The sequence below is a fragment of the Notamacropus eugenii genome, chromosome 4, assembly GCF_028372415.1.
Source record: "Notamacropus eugenii isolate mMacEug1 chromosome 4, mMacEug1.pri_v2, whole genome shotgun sequence".
Classification (NCBI taxonomy): domain Eukaryota; kingdom Metazoa; phylum Chordata; class Mammalia; order Diprotodontia; family Macropodidae; genus Notamacropus; species Notamacropus eugenii.
This window is the reverse complement of record NC_092875.1, coordinates 245,873,255-245,886,147: the sequence shown is the minus strand read 5'-3', so window position 1 is coordinate 245,886,147 and position 12,893 is coordinate 245,873,255. Positions and strand designations below refer to the sequence as shown.

At 40.2% G+C, this 12,893-nt stretch overlaps 1 pseudogene; it reads right to left on the bottom strand.

Moving 5' to 3' along the window:
• Positions 1 to 10,603: 10,603 nt before the first annotated feature.
• On the bottom strand, positions 10,604 to 11,781 carry LOC140498382 (actin-related protein 2/3 complex subunit 1A pseudogene; annotated as a pseudogene).
• Positions 11,782 to 12,893: the final 1,112 nt, after the last annotated feature.

Here is a 12,893-nt window from a genome sequence, read left to right as displayed (position 1 = left end):
AAACACTAAGGGAAGCAGGGTTATAAAGGCATGGGGCAGCCAGATAGCACAGTGGATGGTATGCAGAACCTGGAGTCAGAAGACTCATCTTGTAAATTCAGATCAGGCCTCAGACACTAGCTATGTGACCCTGGGCGAGTCACTTAACCCTGTATGCCTCAGTTTCCTCATCTGTAAAATGAGTTGGAGAAAGAAATGGCAAACCAGTCCAGTATCTCTGCCAAGAAAACTCCAAATGGGGTCACAAAGAATCAGACACACCTGAAAAACAACTGATCAACCATATAAAACAAGCATGTGCTAAGTGGGTGTTCCAAAAGTCTTAGTGAAGTTTTAAGTTCTTACAGCTTAAAACTGCATTGACTTGGGAGGTAGGTACTATTATCATCCTTGTCCTATGGATGGGGAAACTGAGACAGACAGAAGTTAAGTGACTTGTCCATGTTTGTACAGGTAATATCTGAGGTCAGATTGGAAGTCAAGCCCTCTTGACGCCCAGTCAAGGGCTCTACCCTTTGCTCCACCTTGCCCCCTCCTCCTCATGGAGGAGATAATACATGGGGAAGTAATAGCCAAGAAAAGGAGTTTTGGTCTAGAGAGTCACGGAGGTGGTATGAGACCTTGACATGTTCTTTCTAGAAGCAACCAGAGTATTGATATGATCACTATTCTTCAGAGTAGGAGGCAGAAAGTGAAGTTCGGAGCAGGAACCCAACAGGAAACAGACCAGGACAGTGACTGGATGGGATGTGAAGATTAGTTTCATCTGAGACTGACTGAAGACAGTGGGCTAGGTTTTAACTAACTTTGTTCTTACCCATCAAAAAAAAGTTTATTGAGCACCATTCCAGACAGCATGCTATAAAGCTGTATTTAGCTAAACTAAGAAATGTTAACGAATATCATTTAAATCTGGGTTCAAATCCCAACTCTCTACTCACTACATATATGATCCAGTGGCTTTACCTCCCCGGGGTCTCAACTTCACTATCTATAAAATGAAAGGATTGGACTGGATGATCTCTGCACTTACTTCTAGCTCCAACATTGGATCCAAGTCAATGAAGGAGATACAAGACTGCATCAGGCTTGGTTTCAATTCTCAGAAAGTTTGCAATCTCATTGGCATTCACTGGGATCATAGGCAGAAGCATGTGCAGTTTTATAGATTAATGCTGATATTCAATCATGTCTGACTTTTCATGACCGTATTTGTGTTCTTCTTCACAAAGGTATCAGAGTGATTTGTCATTTCCTCCTCCAGTTCATTTTATAGATGAGGAAACTGAGGCAAACAGGGTTAAATGACTTGCCCAGATTTCCACAGCTAGGAAGTATCTGAGGCCGGATTCGAACTCAGGAAGATGAGTCTCCCTGATTCCAGGCTCAGTGGTCTATTCTCTGAACCACCTAGCTGCCCAGGACTACATACATAGGGTTATTGTGAAGATCAAAAGGGCATACATATATACACTACTTTATTTGTTCCATGGACCCCTTTGGCAGTGTGGCAAAGCCTGTGGACCCTTTTTCAGAATCATTTTGCTGCTGATATTCATGATAGAAGGAAATCCTCATTTTCAGTTAGAATTTGATAAAAATAAAGATGTAGCATTTTATTTTCAATCAAAGTTCGCATATTCCCTGACCTCTATCCATAGCCCCTTGGACTCCAATATAACTATGAGTTATTATTGGTATTGTGATAGACTATGTCTGTGTGACTCCTTGACAAAAGCTGAAGATAAAAGACCATCTCTTTGAGTTCTATCTCACGGGCGCGCGCACACACACACACACACACACACACACACACACACACACACACACACACTCACATACACACACACATACACACACACTGTCCCCACAAAGGAGATGCTTAATAAAAACTTGTTAAAGTGAATTATCAGAAAAATTTTGAAGCTCTAGTTTGGGTGTAATTTACATTGAATACTTTCCTTTCATCTGTTTATATCTTCTGGATGCAAACCATTTTGAACCTCTCCAAACATTCTTAGTAAGAGAAAACCTAGTAAATTACTCAGAAATAGGGAGTGTAACTGAAGGTCTGGGCACACAGCAGAAAGACTGTTACTGTGGGTTTTTTTATGAGGAAGTTTGAGTGGTTCCAGAATTGATTGTTCAAAGAGGTTAACGTGCATGGGACTCCCTTTCAACAAAGGACACCGTCAATGGGTGGTTAGTCATGGGTTAACACAGTGCCTGGAACATAGTGCTATATAAATGCTAACCTATTATTATTATTGTTAACATGTTGTTATTATTCATGGAATCATGGGACTTAGAATGAGGAGAGATGTCAAAGATCATTTAACCTCATTGGTTCCTGGGCTAAATGATCTTTGACATCTCTCCTAGTTCTAAATCCCATAATCCCATGTAATGGAAAGAATGCTAGGTATGGACTCAGACAGCTTGGGTTTGAATGACACCTCTTCCACTGCATGACCTGTATGTCTTTAGCAAGTCACTTTTCAACCTCTCATGCCTCAGTTTCCTCACCTATAAAATGAGAAGGCTGGAATGGACAACCAGTAAGCTTCCTTCCTACTACATTTCAATGACTGTCAAATATGAAGAGCCTCTTTTTAAAGTAAAATTGAGATAACCACCCCTCTTTCAACACACACACACACACACACACACACACACAAATAGTAGTTGACTAAGAAAGGAAGGAAGGAAATAATCATTTATTAAATACTTAGTATGTGCCAGGAACTATGCCAAATGCTTTACAAATACCTCACAATAATCCTGCAAGGTACGTGCTATGATTATCCCATTTTACAGTTGAGAAAACTGAGGTAGACAGAGATATATGATTTGCCCAGGGTTACATAGATAGCTAGGTGGCGAAGTGGATAGGGAGACTGGGCTTGTAGTCAGGAAAACTCATCTTCCTGAGTTCAAATCTAGCCCCAGACACTTACTAGCTGTGTGATCCTAGACAAGTCACAACCTTGTTTGCCTCAGTTTCCTTATCTGTAAAATGCTTTGGAGTAGGAAATGGCATACCAGTCCAGCATCTTTGCCAAGAAAACTCCAAATGGGGTCATAAAGAGTTGCACAGAACTGAAAAACCACTGAACCACCAGAACAACCTGGTAAATGTCTAGGGTCATATTTGAACTCAGGTCTTCCTGACTCCAAGTTCAGTATTCTATCCACTGTACCACCTAACTGCCTAAGAAAGAAAGAAAAGCACAAAAGCAGACATGAATTCATTACAGCTTTTAAATGAAATTAAATATTATTAATCATCACATCATCTATATATGTTTTTAATGACTATCTGCAAGATGGTCTATTTGTTATTATGAAAACTAACAATCAGAAGGAGTTTCAGAAGTCATTTTGTCCAACACAGATCCTTCTCATACCCCTTTCAAATGATCCCCAACTAGGGGCCATCCAACCTTCACTTACAGGCTCCTAGACATCACCTTGCCAACAAAGATCCATACAGTCAAAGCTATGGTTTTCCCAACAGCAATGTATGGCTGTGAGAGTTGGACTCTAAGGAAAGCTGACAGCCACAGAATTAGTGCTTTTGAATTGTGATGCTGGAGAAGACTTTTGAGAATCCTTGGACATCAAGAAGGTCAAATCAGTCAATACTTAAAGAAATTAATTCAGGCTATTCATGGGAAGGTCAAATACTGAAGCAGAAGTTTAAATTCTTTGACCACATAATGAGAAGATGGGACCCATTGAAAAAGACCCTAATGTTGGGAAAGATTGAAGGCAAAAGGAGAAAGGGAGGACAGAGGATGCAATGCATAGATAGTATCATGGAAAAAATGAACATGAACTGGATGTAGAGAGAGAATGGAGGATAGATAGAAAGGCCTGGTGTGCTGTGCTCCATGGGTTCAGGAAGAGTTGGAGACAAATGAACAAGAAAAACAAGACTTTCTCCAAAAGCACCTACCTGTACGGTCACCTAACACATATTTCTCTGTCTGACCTACGTATATTAAAAATGAGAAACTCTGGCAAATGTTTGGCTGAAATGTTAAAATACCATATCTATAGTATTCCCCAATTTAGTCCATCAAAAAAGGAAGTGATCATGCTGCATAATTTATTGGATTGAAACAGCAATGCCCAGCATGCATATGGATTCACAGACTCCCTTTGCAATGATGCCAGGTTCCCTCAAGAATCCCTGAACCATTGATGTACTTGAAAACCCTCACCTATGGGTCCAGAGAGATCATTCAACTTGTCCACACAGGTAGCAGAGGCAGACTTCAAACCTGCCACCACCCTAGCACTCTCTCCTTCATGATGGAAGGCATTCCTTTCAAAAAAGCAACTTTTCAGTCAGGTTAGCTTTTCATGATCTGATTCCAACCTACTCTTTTCTAGACATTTCACATTCATCCCTTCCCATTAACATATTGTTATTCCCCAAATTTGGAATCCATCCCCCAATTCCAAGTTTTCCATCTATGGCACCCATAACTAGAACACACTTTTCTTTAATCACTAGTTTCCTTCAAGACTCAATTATTTGCACTCTAAAGCTTTCTCTGATCTCCCCTCCTTCTAGGATTCTCTCCCTTCTTAACTTACTTTACACATGTTTACATGGCAGGTAAGGGCAGGTTGTAAATTTCGTATCCACCAGTAAAAATATAAGCTTCTTGAGGACAGGAACAGATTTTCACTGTGTCTTTCTATCCCCAAATCTATCACAGTGCCTTGAACCTAGTAGACAACAAGTTTTTGATGAATTTAATAGTGTCTACGTTGTTCTGACCAACTTATTCCCAATCCTCCATCGTTACGGTTAAGGGACAAATCTTCCAGAGAAAATGAGCTTCTTCAGAGATTGGTTTAGTAGAGGAGGAGGAAAGAATAAGCAGTATAGTGTCTATTATGTCAGGAGCTTTTATAGATATTATCTGTTTTGATGCTTATAACAATCATTTTACTGTTGAGGAAACTGAGGCAAGCAGAGGTTAAGTGACTTGCCCAAGGACATACAACTTGAGGCTGGATTTGAAGTCAAGTCTTACTGATTCCAAGTCCAATGCTCTGTCCACTGCAATACCAGCTGCCTCCAAGGTAGTATTTCCAATTATTTTCTGATGATATTTCTGAAGGTATTAAGGCAATATAACTGAAGAACATTTACTTATCTTGGTTTTCGAATAGCAAAGAAACTAAAGAGCTGAGAATGCCTGACTTAGCAGTATAGCCAGGATATTACTGCTTCTCTCTATTCCAGTTCCTTGGAATGTCAAAATGACCATAAGAAATCTCGGACTTCCTCAATTTAGTAATAGAAATAATTAATACTTTAAAAGTTTGTAAAATATTTTAATAATAATAGCTAACATTTATACAACACTTCAAGGTTTGCAAAGTGATTTATACATGTTAATTTCATTTGGTACTCACAACAACCCGGTGAGGTAGTGCTATTAGCATACCCATTTTATAAATGATGAAACTGAGACTCAGAGAGGTCAAGTAACTTGCCTAACATCAAGTCAGGTCACAGCTGGCAAGTGTCTGAGGTAGGATTTCAACTCACAGCTTTCTGATTCCAAGTCTAATATTCTACCTGTTATGTCATCTAGCTGTCTCTGGTAGGACTGATAGGACAGAGACCCAGGTTGGAATCACAGTTCTGTCTTTAAGGTGTGGCCTTAGGCAAGTAATTTAATCTCTTGGGGTGCAGTTTGTTCATTTGACTTAAAAGGGTGGGAAGAATTTGAGCTCAATAATAGAAGTTCACATGTATACAGCTCTTTGTAGCATGCACGGCACTTTTTTCTCAAAGATCTTTATGAGGTGGGTAACTCAACTGTACTATCTTTATTTTACAGATTAGGAAACTGAGGATCCAAGAGGTTAAGGAAATGACTTGCTTGAAGTGAACCACACAGCTAGTAAGTTACAGAGCTGGGAATTCTAAGCCAGGTGTCTTGACTATTAAGGCACATTCTCCTTCTGCTCATCCCAGATGCCTCTCTAATATGCCTTCCAGTTCCAAAACTCTAAATATGCCATGTGCCCAGATTGTTAGTTGCATCTGATTCTTTGTGACCCTATTTGGGGGTTTTCTTGGCAAAGATACTGGAGTGGTTTGCCATTTCCTTCTCCAGCTCATTTTGCAGGTGAAGAAACTGAGGTAAGCAGTGTTGAGTGACTTGCCCAGGGTCACACAACTAGAATGTCTTCAAGGCCAAATTTGAACTCAGGAAGACCAGTCAGGAAGACTAGAGGCCAGGCACTCTTTCCACTGTGCCACCTGGGTATTCCATGAGCCCAGAGCCAGTAGACAAATAGGCAGAGAGGCCTTAAAGGGAATTTGCTATAGACTGAGTCAGCTTTCTAAATCTGGGGAAGGTAAGGTGGAGGATAAAGAGAAATCAGAAGGCTTTGCTAGGGTTCTTGAGGGAGACAATGAACCGTAATAATTATAATAACTAGCTTTTGCATAGCACTTCAAGATTCACAAAGCACTTTAGTCATGTTATCTCATTTGATCCTTACAACAGCCCTGTGGTGTAGGCACTACTATCATTCCCATTTTACTGATGAAGAAGTTGAGACACAGAGGTTAAATGACTTGCCTAGGGTCATACAGGCTACTAAATATCTGAGGTCATTCATTAAAGGGGCCATGCCCAGGCTATTTCTTAAACAGGTCTATTCAATGAATGGGCGTTGTCTCACTCTAAGTGAGTACCTGCAAAGACCTTGACCTAAAGGGCCCAAGGTGTCCCAGTGCATCCTGGGCCATCTATAGTCATCCTGAGGAATAACTGGTTACTGGATTCAGATGGCTCTGGAGGAGAATTGAGGCTGGTGACCTGCACAGCCCTCCCTCACTCAAAACAAAGTCAAGTGCAAGTCATGTCATCATTTCTCTGATGGCACGGTCTTCTTCGGCAAGGAAGGGTGAACACAATCTGAGGTCATATATTCAGGTCTTCCTTATTCTAAATCAGGTACTTAGCTGCCTACACAGAAAGAATGGGACAGATTGGCAGATCAAATGGGGCCCTAGGATCCTGTTAGCAACCAGAAATACTCTCTATACCATTTGGGAGGATAATTAGAATTGGGAGCGTGGAATAAATGAAAATTATTTTCAAGCACATGATAATGATCATGCCTATAGTTGACTTACAGATATATTATCCCCTTAGAGTTGTTGACAGCTCCTTGGGATCCCCCTGTCACTCCATTTCTGCGAGGTATGACAGCAGGACCCAGAATCAGAGAATGTTAAAGCTGGAAGGGACTGCTATTTGTCCTTCATTCTCAAAGGTGATGTCTTGACTTGCGGGTGAATTGTGGATTTAAATGAGGCAGGGCTGGGCAAAGTCATCAGCCTCACTCTCTCCTCCAGAGTCTTTGGAGTCCAACGGCAAGACATAAGTTAAGAGGACTGGCCATGACCTAGCAAAGCTGGACAGGGAATCAGAGACCTCTAGTCCAGTTCTCTTCTTTTGCAGCTATGGAAACTGAGGCCCAGAAAGGGAAAAGTGATGTATCCAGATTATCCAAGAAGGTCTCAAGTTTGGATACTGCATAAGCTGATATGTTTCTGAATTCTGTGAACTAAGTATATTGCAAAGCCAAATATAGATAATTTTATATTTTCTGTGCTGATTTGCCCCACCATTTGCACAAATTATTAAAATTAGGGTACTCACCTGGCAGACACCATCCACCGCCATTGCCTTGTAGCAAACCCAGTTACAAGTTTTGGGGAGGGAGGAAGGATGGGCAAAGAAGGGAAATGTTAGCAAATCTTGTGGCTCCTGCTTTCTGATTTTCTTCTCTCCTATCTCATTACTCCTCGCCCTTCCCCCCAACCTCATCCTAATTCTATGGAGTTCCTGGCTTTAGAGGGCACAATGACATCTTTTGAAACCTTTTTTTTTTTTTTTTTAATCTCGCCTCAAATTTGGGAACTACGAAACTCTCTGTTGAGAACATAGCAAAGACACCAGTCATCTGGCATTGCAGGGGGAAAGACAACCCTTCATTTATTTCCCACTTCACCCTCCCCCACTCCCACCCCACTCCTTCATCAACTCACCCTTTGCCACTGGTTCTTTTGTTTCATTGTTTACCAGTTTACTTATAAATGAAGTAACACCACCTCCACTTGGATAGTAGCTTTGAGAATTACAACTGAATTCAGAAAACATAGCCCCTGGCACACATTACAAAGAGTATCCAGCAACCCTTCCACACTTTAATTCCAAGAAATATGATATAGATTCTAACTGATACCCCTGGTGTTGGGGAACGAAAAGGTCCCAGTGTGAGTGGAGGCTGGCTGGTAGAAGTGGATTAAATCAGTCATACAAATGAGAGCTTTAAAATTGTACTGGGTAAATAAATGGTGCCAGATTTGGATCTGACAAACCTGGGTCTCTAATTCCATCTGGGTTATTTGCAAACTGTTAAATGAGGAGGGAGTAGATAGAGGGGCTAAACTAGCAGCTGACCTATATATGCAGCATGAAAAATTCCTGAGTGCAACCAGAACCAGATTAAAATATAATTGGAAAATGCTTAATAAAAGAAATAAAAATAAAACATAATGTTAATTGGTGCATTTCTAAGTCAATATGCTCCTGCTGGGTTGGACAACACTAGACAAGTTGACTTCCTAGCTTAGCACAGTGTCTGGCACAGAGCAGGAGATACTATCATTCTTGTTATGATTAAGATGGATGATGGAAGTCAAAGCTTAGAATCAAAGTATTTTAGAACAAGGAAAGAGCTTCAGAAACCATCTGAGGGTCCAATAGCCTCATTTTACAAAAGTGACAGTTGACAAAAATGAAACCCATATAGAAGTGACTTCTCTAAGGTCCTACATTTACTTACTACCAGAACTGAAGCTGAAACCTTAGTTTCCTAAAACCCACTCCAGTCCATTTTGTATTATACCCTACCTTGGCTTCTTTGACCTAATTAAAACTGAAAACTAATGAATAACTATCATTCATATAGCACTTACTACTAAGTGAGGATCTCACTTGATCCTTACAACCCTGGGAGGTAGGTGTTATTATTATCCCCACTGTACATTTAAGGAAACTAAGGCAAGCAAAGGTTAAGTGACTTGCCCAAGGTCACAAAGCTAGTAAGTGTCTGAGGTCAGATTTGAACTCAGGTGTTCCTAACTCCAGATCCAGCATTCTATCCCCTGTGCCACCTTTAATTAATTAAATGACTTTATTATACCTCAAATACAAGCTCTGACATTTACTAATGAGCTTTTGCTTCTTTTGTAAAAGGGAGATAATCATAGTCTCATGATCCAACTCACAAAGATTTTGCAAGGAAGGTTCTTTGTAACCTCAAAGCAACATAGAAATGTGTCATTTATTATTTTTTTCTATTAGGCTTATATATATTAGATTTTTGTGAGAATTAGGGGAGAGAACTCTGAATATATTAGCTATGATAAAAAGATTCTTAACTTCTCATTCTTATTAGACATTCAATGCATTCTTGATGAATTAATAAACTCTCGTCTTGGTGTAGGGTAACCCCCAAAGGGAAAGAGTATGGCTTGAGGAGATTCAGAGAGGGGAAGGCAACACAAATAGAGAAAGCTGGGAAATATTTTGGGGAATCCAAAGATCTTTATAACCTATTCCAACTTGCAGGCAGCTAGGTGGCTCAATGGATAAAGTGCCAGCCTGGAATCAGGAAGATTCATCTTCCTCAGCTCAGATCTGGCCTCAGATACTTACTAGTTGTCTGACCCTGGGCAAGTCATTTAGTCCTGTTTGCCTCAGCTTCCTCATCTATAAAATGAGCTGGAGAAGGAAATGCAGAGCACTCCAATATCTTTGCCAAGAAAACTCCAAATGGGGTTGCCAAGAATCAGATACAACTTAAACAACTAAAAAATCTTCTTTGTAAAACCGAGTATTTGGAATATAGATCTTTTTGAGAAAGAAATGGAAAATTGAAAAGGATGGCAAGAAGGAAGAAATTAGGTCAATTGAATTCAGTAAATAAATCTAATAAATTCCATAATGAATAATATTCATTTATGATATTTATACATTATATATAGTTATTCAATAAATAAAATATAATAAATCATTAAATAAAATGAAGAAAAAATGGAGAAAATAGAAATGAGGTGAAAATGAAACAGACAATAAAGATGCAAACAGAAAAGGATCCATATGAGAAAAAATGAGAATGAAAAAATGAGAAAAAAATCAGGAAGACTTGAAAACCATGGAAGGAAAAGAAGATGAAAATTAAAATGAGCTTTAATAATTTTGTTGATTTTTCCTGTATTTTCTTTAAATTTTTCTAGCAGACAATTTACATAAAATCCCCCTTTAAATTAGTGTGACAACTTCCCATGATAAACTACTTAAAGAGCAGCTTTGGTCAAGAATGGAATGAAATAGCCAATCAAAAAAACATCACTGCTGATTTTTTTAAACCAACACATTCAGCAGTTATATTCAAAATAACAGAAACAAAACATCTCCAAGGATATTTTCTCAGTTTTGACTTGTGGTAGGTTCTTTCCCATCTTCATGCAAATACTGGACCTGCATTCTGTCAGGTGTCTGTCATGACAGAGAAGGAAAATACAGCTTCACATGATTCGTAGCCCCTGGACCGAAGACTCTAAAGTCTTGAAATTCCAAATTGTCATTGCTCCATCAATGCCAGTGGTGCAAAAGTTGCAGCAGTCTTGGTTGTCCACTTCATAAATAGACACTTGGGTGACACTGTTTTGGTGTAGCGTGTCTAGAGCAGTGTTGCCATCCTCAGTCGTGGCTCTCTTGTCCTTGTTGTGAAAGCATTCCATGGCAGAGATGTTACGCTGGATGCTCTGTCTTGGAATGTCTAATTTGGAGACGAAGGTCAAGGAGCCAGGATCATCATAATTAAACAGCGTTGGGCAGCAGTCATGGCCAGCAGCCACCATGCTATTCTCAGAGACAAATGACACACTCAGGAGTGGGAGGAACTCTGTTTTCAGCTGTGAAACCATCATGTTTTTGAGGCATCAGCAACTGATGCAGTACTATCATGGCAGATCCAAGCAAGGCAGTTCCCACTGGCAGAAAAACTAACTCCATGGACCCAACCACCACTTTGGATACCACCAAACTCTGACATCAGTTGACCAAAAGGCATCTTGGTACCCCATGGAGTACTGGCTGGCTTTTCATCAACTTCTTTAATGTAGGCTGAAAAAACTCTGCATTTGAAGTCACAAGATCCAACAGACAGCAAAACATTGTTGGGGTGCCAGTCCAAACTAAGGACAGTAGAACGAATTGGCTTTTTATGTGTTTGCTCACCCACCAGTCATTTTCAGACTCAAAGTAGCATACGGAAATCAGTCCAGCTCCACTACCTACAGTAAATTTATTCTCCAGGGGAGACCATTTCACAAAGGTGGCTGCACGGTTAATCCTCAGGATCACCAGGGTTGGTTTCCAGATGCCATCTTTCTGACTCCAGACATAAGCACTACGATCTGCACCACAAGTTACAATTTGATCACTCTTGGGAGCCCAATCAATACCTGTGATGTGTCCATCGTGCTCCTTCAATTCATGGGCTTTCACCCATTGGTTCCCATTCTTCTTGTAAATGTGGACTTCATGATTATTAGAGGTAAGGGCAATTTGAGTACGGTCTCTGTTCCAAGCATGGCAGGTGACTGGCTCTAGTAAAAATTGATGTAAGGACATTATTCTTAGTGTTTTCAAAAGGGAAAACAACTGAAATGGGGAGGGTGTGGATGGGCCCCAGAGCAGAGGATTCGCAGACTCTGGTCAGTGGACTCTAATAAGCTCAGGCAGGCGGCGGGAGGAAGAGGAGGCCGGGAGGGAGCTGCTGACAGGGATCCTGGAAATGGGCACAGTCAATTGTATTGATTTTTTAAAGGTTATCAAGTTCCTTCTCTTATTCTAGGAGAAGTAGAGGGAGATGGCAATATGTTAAGGAAAGATGCTGGATTCAGGGGACAGAGACGCAGATTACAGGGTAGCTATCGCACTTGATGGCTGTGATACAATGACCTAGTCCTTTTATTCCTCAGTTTCCCTATCTATAAAACAAGTTCTTTATGGATACTTTCAGCAGCTACCTCAAAGGGCTGCTTGGAGAGTCAAATGAGAAAAAGTATAGAAAAGAATTCTATTACTTTCAAACACTGTAGGAACATAACCTATCATATTATTTCTCAGTGACTTCTATGGTAAATTAGTCTTCCAAAGTAAGGAGTCAACTTGGGAGTCTGTAAGTCCTAGGTGATGGAGTCTTAGGAGAAATAAATGGGGATGAGGGCAATAGGTATGTGGCAAGCAGGACATGATCCTAAAGTGAGCAGAAAGGAGGATCTGAAGGAGGATGTAAGGTAAGACAGCATTTTGTGGAGTTCTCCTAGACTTTGCCAGTTTTCCCTTTTCACCCCAGTAGGTCTCCTGTCTCTCCTATTTCCTTGCAAAGGAAGCAGAGTTAGAACCGGTCTGCTGAATCCTCTGATGTTGTCATCTCCTAAGCATCTTCATAAGATAGTAAGTTAGGGACCAGTATGTTCAAAGGGAAGATTTAGATTATTTACAGATATGTATCTGTGGGTGGCCAAGTTAGTCTGAATTGATAAGATGGGAAAATTAGGTTGCTTGTCTGTTTTAGTCAAAGCTCTTTCAACAGTCAATTGGAAAATACTGAGGGTCTAGCAAAATCCCCCAAAATGTTGAACTTTAGCTGTACCATAGGCACTTTAGATTTTGTTTTTCATCTTGGCAAAATGGAAAATGATCCTAAGATTACTACAAAGTTACATGGATCAATCAAGTAACCTCTTTTTTTTTCTTTTTGGTGAT